The 11,175-nt window shown below is 40.5% G+C and overlaps 1 long non-coding RNA gene across 1 annotated transcript; it reads left to right on the top strand.

Annotated features, from left to right (window-relative positions):
• Positions 1–816: 816 nt before the first annotated feature.
• On the top strand, positions 817–3,535 carry LOC139208437 (uncharacterized). The gene is made up of 3 exons (XR_011585182.1): positions 817–957; positions 1,346–1,514; positions 3,420–3,535. It is a non-coding gene; the product is annotated as an uncharacterized lncRNA (long non-coding RNA).
• The last annotated feature ends 7,640 nt before the right edge of the window (positions 3,536–11,175 follow it).

Here is an 11,175-nt window from a genome sequence, read left to right as displayed (position 1 = left end):
CTTTGTGACCTGTTGGCTCCGAGTCTCTGCAACCACGCGACTCTGCTCTAATTGGACGACACAATGTCTGGGAGCTCTGAGGCTGGACAGAACTCACGGCAAATTACCGCTCACTTCCTGTTCAATCTGAGCGGGCACTCCAGCCGTCAAGGGAGCTGTTGGACTTTGAAATGTGTTTGCTTAGCTTAGCAACACCGGTAACCGTGACCCCTGTTGTAATGAAGAATAATTCACCATTTTGGAAAGTTCATTTTTCTGCATGCCTTATTTACAACAGCAACATCCCAGCTGTGCATGGAAGTGATCCAGTAATGTGAACGGGTAAACTGAAATGGCACTTATGAGATTTAGTGCTTGAAATGATCTTTTTTAGCTTAGCAGAACGGAAATGTTTAAAAATGTTTAATGATCTCTCTTTACATTGAAAGATATAGTTATAATAAGTATACTTATATAGTAGTTGTTTAACAGGGACAATAAACATAGGGGGAAAAAATAAACATATGTTATTGCTAGCTAAGGCTAATTTGCAGCTTCTGTTTTTTTTTTTTTTTAATTCAGAGTAAAACAACTAAACAAATAAATGAATGAAACATATCCAGGATAAAAAAAAGAGGTGCATGTATATGTGGTATGTCTATGTTTGTATGTGGATGTGCATGACCGTATGAATAGATGTGTTACACTAAAGTGTCTTTTATTGAGAAATTACAGTTCATCATTTAAAGTAGAAGTTACAGGTAATGCATGTGAATAAAAGTGGATCTCGCTCAGTCTTTATTTTTGTTCCGTGCCACCGCGTTGGCTCCTGCAGGCTCCGTGTCTCCGTGCTGCTGCCTGGTGAAAGCAGCGTCCAGTGGAAGAGGATTGGTAGTGACATCTGGCAGTTTGATAAAGTGGATTTGGTTTCTTAGGGGCAATTCCAGGCTGCTCTCCCCGGGCGCCAGGCCTACTCTGGTTAGTATATGACTTACATGTGTAGGCTGCTGAGAGGGGAGGACTGGTGTGTGTTTGTGTGTGTATGTGTGAGAGAGAGAGTGTCAGCATGTACAGTATACAGTATATCTAAGCAGGTATGTGTGTTTGTGTGTGTGTGTGTGTGTGTGTGTGTGTGCGGTTTGGTGTATTGAGCAGAGGGGAAGCGGTTAGTTCAAATGGAAAACAGCAGTCCCTCCACCATTGACATTAATGCAAGCCTTTCATCACCAGCTCCCCTAAAGCATGGCCTCTCTCCTTCTAATTTACTTTAAACACACACATTAGTCTCATCACTAAACGCTAATGGCTCTTTATGAAACAGAGGTCTATTTCCCATTTTTCTAATGAAGGCCCTATTTCCCTGCAGAGCCTCCGAGTCCGGTCTAATCCATTGCTGAGATGGCTGATCCGTCCTTCCATAACATCCTCCACCAGAGTGAAGACAACAAACAACATGCAGGCATGTCCAAATACAGAGGCCAGCGCTCGCTAACATGTAGCCGTTCTTCCTTCACGACACATGGTATACATAGACGGTAATACACACTCTCAGTATCCTCTTAAGGCTAACTCCTCTTGTCAGCTTTTTTCTTAAGAATTTGAAGTTTTACGGGACTTACCCAGTTTTTCCCACAATTTTCCAAATGCCATGATCTTCTGGTATTAATATGATACATAAACAAAAGCCTAAATCATCTTCATATCTGCTGGCATGAAGCTGCTTTTGTGACTTTGTCTAACTGGATAAGAGGGCTTCTGTTACAGAGCCAGAAGAGCTAAACAGATAACTATAAAGATGAAAGCACCCCTGAAAATGATATGTCAATGCAGCACTCAACAAAACAATATGTACTGAGTGGAATCTGCAGTCTCCCTAAATAGCAGCACCGAAATAGGAGTTCATAGAGCAACTGATTTAAATTGCAAAATATCCTTTTTTTTTTTTACTGTATTTTGTTCTTTATGTGGCTTCAAAACTGACTGATTATCCCTGCATCTGTCCTGAGCGACTGATTTATGAACATGTTGTGGGTTCCGAGGTTTGCTTTAGCATTGGGCCACATGAAAGCCGAGGTGAAGGTCAATAGCACAGGCCCACTGTGGCTATGAAAACATCACGGGTGTTTTCTCGCCAGGGCTCACACGAACACGCTGGGCTCAAGGACAGACCACGTATTCTGCAGTGCCACCATCAAAAGGAGAGTTCGCCCCAAAAATGTAAATAGGATTTTTCATCACCAGGCAATTTCACGAGCACCTTAAAGCAGGAATACAATCCACGACGTGACTGTGCGTCTTTCACACAGCCGACATGCTGAAGAGGCTGATCTTAAAATATTCTGTCAGTTCACATCAGAGCTGCTGATTTAAAAAAAAAAAAGTTATTGTTTATTTTTTCTTGTTAATCATATAATCACTTTACAAAGTAAAAGTCCTGCATTTAAAATTTTAAGCACAAATACAAAAGTATTAACAGAAAATAAGTGTTTAAAATATCAAAATAAAAAGAGTATATTTTTGTTAAAGTGTTATGTTATTGGATAATTATTACTCTGGGATGAGTAACATTTTAATATTGCAACTTTTAAATGGTGAGTGGTTTTATATTATATATTTTTTAGAGTTGTTTTATCAGGAGCATTAAAATCTTAATCTACAAAGTTACTAATAACTTTTGCTGTCAAATAAACATAGACGGTGGTGGAAGAAGTACTCAAATAAGTCTGTGTATGCAAGCAAGTTAACTAATAGCTGCAGCTGTCAGATAAATGTAGTGGAGAAAACATGTATTTCCACAGATATGTAGTGGTACAAGACTATGAAGTAGCATTGAGTTGAATCATTTAGTGCAATCTGTCTGACAAATGCTGTGTTTGAGTATAATTAAGTCCTAAGGTGAGCAGTGGCTGTAACATGAAACCGTAATTACTTTGTAGGTTACAAAGAGGCTGACAGTCAATAGGCTCTGTGAAAAATGTATTTATTAAGCAGAAAGCGTGATCACTCGGCCAATATCTTACAGGAAATTAAGCAAATGTTAAATGTTTCAGTGTTACAAAGATTGCTGGAGGAACTTATAGTCCACAGTTTCTTACCTTCTTAACATTTCCTTGCATAATTATGAAAAAGACGTCTTTAAATCCCGTTTGAAAATGCCACACTAAAAGTAAAAAAAAGCCAGAATATAAATGTATGATACACGTGTAGTGGTTACAGAGGAGTTTACATCCTAGAAAGGTTTTGATTTGTAAAATCTGAAGCTTGACATTGTTATGAATTTCTTTCATCTCCTGTCCTGTCCACTTCAAAAAATATGTTTCACTTACTCACCCATTTCTCTCTCTGTGTCTCTCTCTCTCTCTCTCTCTCTCTCTTCCTCTCTCTCTCTCTCTCTCTCTCTCTCTCTCTCTCTCTCTCTCTGTGTCTCTCTGAGGGATCAGGAGGAAAAGGATCTCCAGTCAGGCCTTACCTCACCCGTGGCATTGGAGGGGGAATTAAAGGGCTTAGTTCTCTCAACTTGACCCCACTCCTAATTACTTGTCGGATAAGTCTTTTGGCTCCTAGCAGAGTGTTGTCCTAACCTCCACTTGTCTGCTGTGTGTCCAAACATGGAGAAAGGAAAACACGTTCCAGTGGAACAGGGAGCTTAGCCTCCACGCCGCGTTCTCACAGAGCCAAACACCCCACCGCAGGCTCCCAGGGACCCACACAGGTTAGACTGAGGACTCCTGCTTACCTCGGCTCCTCTACTCTGAGGATGAATGAGTGGTGGGAAAAAGTACGAGTTCTGTGTCTAGGATTTTATTTTGAAATGTGACGATAGCTCTTTGTATTTTTGCAACCTATAAATGTAGAAATGTAAAATTCTACTTTTTCTTCTAGAATAAAAAAAAAAATGATTCCCCTCTATGAAGCAGAATAAAAGAAGCAGCAGAGTTGCGACAGATAAACTGTACAATGGAGGCAGCTGGCTGACCTATAGGGAGCATTTTGAAGCACCGTTCTCCTTTTAAAAAAAAAAAAATCTGTGACAGGCACCAGTGAGTGGAGGCAACCTGCAGCGAATTTGTCTTCGTCAGACCATATTGTCTCAGACATTTCAAAACCTTTTTTGGCAGCCTCCCCTGTAATTATGGCCTCTTCAAAGACGATGATCAGTGCAACAACTTAGTGTGTAATAGACGCTAATGGTGGATAATAACACTGGCATAGAGAGAGAGAGAACTCCTCTTTTAGGCGTTTCTGACGTGACTTTACACTCAGCCGGAATGTGCTGCGTTTTTGTTCTTTTTAGGAGTGATTTATAACAGTGAGACATATCACTTTTAATTCCTTCGCTTCGCAGTGAGTCACGAAGCACTTTCTGCTTAAATTAGCACACAAACACGCAGCAATTATAATAAACTAAGGCTGTGGAGGTTCATCATTTTTACCAAAAGAGAAAATTAAAAAGCCCCAAATCCTCAGTTTAGTTACTGATGGTATCTCCTCAAGTAAACCCCCCCCCCATCCTGCTCTAACCCTGGGAAAGCGCTCTCTGAGATTACCATACTTTCAATCATAACTCAAAACAGGGATTATCGGGCTCAGAGATTAGTTTTTAAATAAGAGCTCCCCAAACCTTTTAAGGTATGTCATCAATTCTTTCCAAATACAAAGCGATAAGGAACTTCAGTGGAAAAGGACAATCCTCCAGGGACTGGATAAGTTAAAGGAGGGGAGTTTATTCCATTATTGTCTAATAGCTTCCATAACCATCACCCTTTACCCCCGATAAAGTCTCATTGGCCTGAGGATTGGGTCTGGATTACATGGTAGCTCTGCTAATAATGTCAAACACATGAAGAGGCCTGACCCTGAAACTCACCCATCACCACAGCGAGCAGAAGGTTACCGTTTCACCTGAGCGTTAAGTGTAACACACTGTGGTAATGGGAATATAAATAGCATAAGGATGTAGCCTTCTCAAAGGTTTTAGAAATGTGTCATGCATCAGTAATATGTTATGCACAGTATGTGAAACATGTTTTTACAGCATATTATATCATAGAGTAATTGACATTTTATGGCTTTGACAGAGTCGTGCCTAAACAGAGACAAGATATCAAGAAAGAACAACCTGAAGAGCCTCTGCCTTTTCTTACACTGTTCTACTGTGTGTGTGTGTGTGTGTGTGTGTGTGTGTGTGTGTGTGTGTGTGTGTGTGTGTGTGTGTGTGTGTGTGTGTGTGTGTGTGTGTGTGTGTGTGTGTGTGTGTGTGTGTGTGTGTGTGTGTGTGTGTGTGCGCATACCTCAGTTCGTGGGCTACAGCGCTGTACAGCTCCCCCCGGGGCTACACTGAGAGGCTGGTGCCAGAGAGTCTCACCTTGTCAGGTGAGCCTGGGAACATGCTCATACTGCAGGCATTTCTTCCACTTACTCACACACACACACACTCGTGCACTCACATGTGTGTATGCACACAATGCTACCCACATCATAAGCTAATGAGCCATTATATTGTCATTAGTGTTTTATTTGCACCACCCTGTCTCTCAGCAATCTTTCACCATTCACATGCCGATGACTCAGAAACTAAACAGTTTTTGCGGATTTGAGTGCATGTGCGCGTGTGTGTGTGTGTGTGTGTGTGTGTGTGTGCTTTCCGACTCTCATGTGCACAACACTTGTCCTATTGTGCAGGTCTGCATGCTGCACATTTGTTGTCCTGTTTGTGTGCGTGTGATTGAGGGCTCCTGTCTTTTTTCATCGGTATGTGTATGTTCTTGGCATGTTATCTGTTTCCATTTGTCAAAAACAGACAAACTGTGAATCCATCATGGTGTCCACTGTGAATCCAGCTCAAGCTGATGTTTCCCGCAGGGCCTCAGAAATCATACATGATTTAAGTAGACTTGAAATTTGTTTGGGGAACATCTACTACATAGAGCATGTGTTTATGTACATAGCACGTCATTATCTGTGCATCTTGATTAGATTCTCCAGCGTTTCTCATGTTTGTACACCTAAATAAGAGAATATGATGGCAGGACCACCCAAACAGAGCAATCACACATGTAAAATCAGAAAAGGGATGCTCATTATGTGGCAGACAGTGTGACGCTCTCTCAGTTTGCATTTGGAAAAAAAATGAATATGCTGTAAATACAGTAAAGATTTAATGAGGAATAAATGCCATAACTCAGGTAAGTGATTTATCTTTTCACATATAAGAGTTCACAAGAAGGTTATATGTTTGATCATCTGTCAACATCATCTCCTGACAGCTGCTGCTGTGCTAATTTCTCATAATGCTGTCTGTGTTTGTTTCCAAATGATCCCACGCTTTTAAGGTACGATATTGTAAGTTAATAATCTTGTCATAACAAACAAATGAAACCACAGCGTGATTGCTGTTGCACCTGGAGGGGAGGATGAGGGAAGCCGACGCTCACACCGAGCAGACGAGCTCTCCCCAGCGTCCACACTGAGGAATGCAGCCTTTCCTCGCAGTGTTGACAATAGCACTCAGTGTAACCTCGATTCCTCCCACACGCCAAAACACACATCCACAAGCTGCCATATATTCATCAGTGTTAATCGTTGTTGAGACTGGTTTAATCTCCGTATAAACTTCACATGCAAAAATACATTTTAGCTGTTTAAACAGCTAAAATGTTGATATGATGAGAACAGCCACACATGTACCGATGGTTTACATGGAGCATTTAAAAGACGCATGCAGAAAAGGTTGCTCATCAATTTGAAGCATGCCTCATCAAAACTACTGCATGTATGAGTTCCCATCACCTTTGCTGGGAGTCCATTTCCACATCTAGACTGAGCTGCGTTTAGCACTAAACTGGAATAATCTGCAAAAGCTTTTAACCCTCTTTTTCGGTGTTGTGTTTATATCCAGTTAAAACCTCCTGTGATTTTATTTTATGCCTTAACTCATCTTAAATACATAACTGACAAACGCTGGGCTTGAGAAATAAGTGATTATTCAGATTAACATTTGTTTGTGATTACTGTCACAAGAGCTGAGATACATCCTGCAGTGATTTTTTTTTTTGTGGAGAGTCATGTGGCTAATCCTGAGTTGTCAGGGAATGATTCAGCATTAAGCAACAAGGTAATAATGCTCCTTTCGTGCCAACAGGCCACTCTCTCTGCTCATGACACATTGTTTTTTCCCCAAAAAATTCTCCTTCATCCTGCCCTCCACTAGCAAAGGCTGATTTTCCCTCCGTTTAGAATCCACATAAGATATTGCCCAGTGTTTCTTTTGTGACAATACTAAAGCAATAATTATGAGACCAACACAGTATTTTCATCATTAAAGTGCAGCTGTGATGGATGTGGCTGTTTCAGAATTTGAGTTTAGCCTTTAATTACCTTTGAGTGATTGGTTTCCTCGAACAAAGCACAATGATGCTGTTGAGGAAGACATAATTAAATAGCAATTCTAATTACAAAAAGCAGCGCATGTGATTCTGTTGTTCCCTCCTAAAAAGGTTCCTTGGTTAGAGTCAGCTCATGTAAAAAAGTCCAGGAAGCATTTATGAATATAGTTTATATTTAGCTTCATTCAAAGCTGGCCCGGCTCTCATAGCCAGCACCCCTGTGAGTCACAGTTTCAACATTACCTGAAGAAAACTTGGCAGAGCTGCTCAGCAAGCGATGGAAAATTAAAAAGCCCAGTCAGTGCCTATGGGTGAGAAACAATTATGGGTTTGTGTTCATTACAATGATGTACAAAGGGAATGAAAATTCCTGAGCTAAGGCTTTTACCATCAAAATGCCAAGAGTAAAATGAATGTAATTAAGCCCACAAATACCTCCGGCTTTTGTAACAAAGCTGTTTTACTGCCTTTAGCAGCATGCGAGTACTTTGCTTAACACTAAGTGGTCAATGCAAGAGCTTTGGCTGGGAGAGATCCGTCATGCACAATACAACATGTTATTGCATCTCGTTGGATGTTTGTTTACCAGTCCTGAGATATCGGTAATTTAGATACTATAATGAATTTAAGTCTCCATAAACAGAAGATTTGTGTTTATACATCTCTTCCATTATACAGCAGTGTTGTGTCACCGTGTAGGAATCACAGATTCCCTCGTTTGTTACAACATCTATAACAATGTCTTTTTGTCTCTCTGACAGAGAGAGGGAGAGTGAATGTTACAAAAAATGTGTATTAATACACATTGAGAGATGTCCACTGCTTTCATGAGGGTGAATACACAGTGAGGTTTAATGATTCCCCTTATTAAATCAATAGTAGAAATTCATTTATTCATTTATGCACAAATTCAATGAGAGATTTTGATCTGATTCATGTAAAAAAAAAAAAGAATCATAAAAGCTAAATATACTGTCAACTATTGCTGAATAGAACTTAAATGGGGGGTTTACATGCGTTTGTTTGTATGTCTATGCAGGCTCAGACGCCCGCCTGCAGTGCACACAGCCAAACCTGTTCCCTCAAACCATAAGGGCTTCGGAGTCTCTGATCACGGCAAAACTTTTTCAAAAAACACTTTCTGTTCTTTGCTCAGAAGATTTAATGTGTCAATAGTTTAAGTTCTAATCTCTGTAATACACTAACAGGCAAAGCTAACAGGCAAAAATCAGAGTGAACCAACCGCAGCATGACGTATGAGTACATTTATCATATACAAATTAGATTTGCATAATAGTAAAATGTGCTAATGAAATAATACAACCAGAAATTACACAAAGTCACGAGGGTAATTTACTCAGTGAAATTAATGAAAGTTAATGACAATATAAAGGAGAAGATGTCAATATCCCACTGATATACGAGACCACGGTAGCAGATCGTTTACTTTAATTTAAATCAGTGGGACGCAATATAGAATGATTCAAATCACTGAAGCAGAGGGACAAGTTTTTTTATTCCTCCTATTTCTTCTTCTTCCTTGTTAAAACCTGGTTACTACATTACTCATGATGCAACTCGCCCGCCAACAGTTTGCTGTAAGATTCAAGTGTGTTATGCTGATACTAGCTAATGAAGCCTTGGAGGGAAGCGGGCCGTGGAGGTCTGGTAAGCGCACTTCTTTCTCAGATTTTTCTTTTTACTTTTCATGCTTTTCATTGTTCATTTTTCAAACTTGTAGTCTTCCGTCCTTGCTGACGCTGCCTTAAGTGAAGGAGCCACAAATAGGCTTTATATGATTATTTTCACAGATGCAGTGGTACTACCCAACACCTGTAAAGAGGCTTTGGTGTGGAGAATCGGTACAGCTCTCCAGTAAGCACTGAGCATCTTTTAAGAGTTTATGAACAATGACACTAACCTGTCAGATAAGATGATATAATATGCTGAATATTTAAAGAGGTGGATGGAGAACACTTATCACACACTCAAAAGAATGAAGGGATAACTACCATCTCTTTTTTCAGTGTTCCCGAACAGTTGTTTCAGTGTAAACAGCAGATGTTTGCACTGACTATGTTACACACACAGTTTGTTATGTCTGGTGGATATCAGGAGGTCACAATGAAAATAAAGCACCAGCGTACCATCCATATCACCCTCGGGATATTTGGACACAGTTTAAACTTTGCTGCTTAGGCCTGAGCACTCGTGTGAAAACAGAAACTCAGCTGAATGTATGAAACAGGGGAGGAAGCTCTGAAGTAGCTGTGTGTGTGTGTGTGTGTGTGTGTGTGTGTGTAGCGCCTTTTGTTGAGCATGGGTGTGTGCTTATCTGTAAACATTACTAGCATTTTGTATCTGTTGAGGTGGAGTATTAATAAGCTGATATCAGAGCGGCAGTAATGGAGAAGGAAACCACTTTTGAGTTGGAACAACAGATATCTCCAAGCCTCATAGACACAGCATGCTTTATTTCATGTGGACTTTATCAAACCCACACTGAAGCGTGCCCTTATATCTGAGCTCTACATTTCCCCCAATTGAAGCTCTATTTCGATCTGATTTTCCTCTCTTTGATGTTATGTTCATATTCTTCCTCCTCCCCGGCAACATGTGTCCCTCGTTACATCACGTCATGCCAACGAACAATCAGTTTGTCAAAACACATCTCCAGGCTCCCCGAGAAGGGACGAGAAAAGCTAGTGAGGGGAAGAATGGCTGGAAACAGAGGGGACTGTCGGGAGTATTATTAAAGCAGTAACAGATAGGTGCTCTAAGCATCGCACGGCCAGGGGCTCCAGGGCCTCGCCCCTAGCACCTTCTCCTTGATGTTAGCACCGGGCCGCTGTGGGACCGGATCGGGGCGGCTCATTGAGTGACAGCTTCAATAAGGCTAATTACAGTGGGCTGCAGGGCCCAGTTATGTTGTCTGGCGACTCCACCCACCGTGGAGCCAGAGCGACTGTGTTAACTATGGTGATAGACCAAGGTAGGCATCAGTCAGCCACTGCTGGACCTCACAGCAGTAAACACACACACACACACACACACATTCAGGCGCAGAGGAGTACACACAGGCTTGTTCATCACCTCAGTCATAAAAACATAAACAGACACTTTTATTATAACATAAGTGACCCTCACTAATTTCTACATGTTCACACCTCTACACACACAGGCTGTTTTTACTCAAAAAGATGCTAATTTTCGTTTTAATGATTCACATTATGGACAGAAGAACAGACAATGTTTCATTTCAATGTGAAACTTTTAAAAACCCTATGAGAACAATATTTGGTACATGTGCTCTACTTGAGTATTTTCGATTAATGCGACTTACAGTTCTGAGGGACATATTGTACTCCACTACAATTATTTAGACAGCTTTAGTGACTTTATTGAGGTTTTTTATTTATGGCCTTTTAATTTATTTGACAGTGATTGTAGAGAGAGAGAGAGAGAGAGAGACAGAGGGGAAAGGCAGGTGAGAGAGAAGCAGTGACATGCAGCAAAGAGGTGAGGCTCGACCAGGTGATCTACTGAGGCGCCCTGGTAGTTTAAAGATTGATTTAAGGTTCTACATACAAAACATACGATGAGCTTATAAAATACTATTAAAGATTAAACTACACAAGTCTATATTTGCACATGTAGCTTACACATTTAATGCATTAGTAAGACTACTCTATTAATATATAATAGCACAGTCACAGGGGGGCATGTGTCTTCATTATGAGCACTTTTACCCTCAACATTTTTTCTCTTTTCCCTTGAATATTAATCTTTTATTTCATAAAAGTGAGAAGTT

The sequence above is a fragment of the Pempheris klunzingeri genome, chromosome 2 (assembly GCF_042242105.1).
Source record: "Pempheris klunzingeri isolate RE-2024b chromosome 2, fPemKlu1.hap1, whole genome shotgun sequence".
Classification (NCBI taxonomy): domain Eukaryota; kingdom Metazoa; phylum Chordata; class Actinopteri; order Acropomatiformes; family Pempheridae; genus Pempheris; species Pempheris klunzingeri.
The sequence above is the reverse complement of the archived record's forward strand: the minus strand, read 5'-3'. Positions and strand labels throughout refer to the sequence as shown.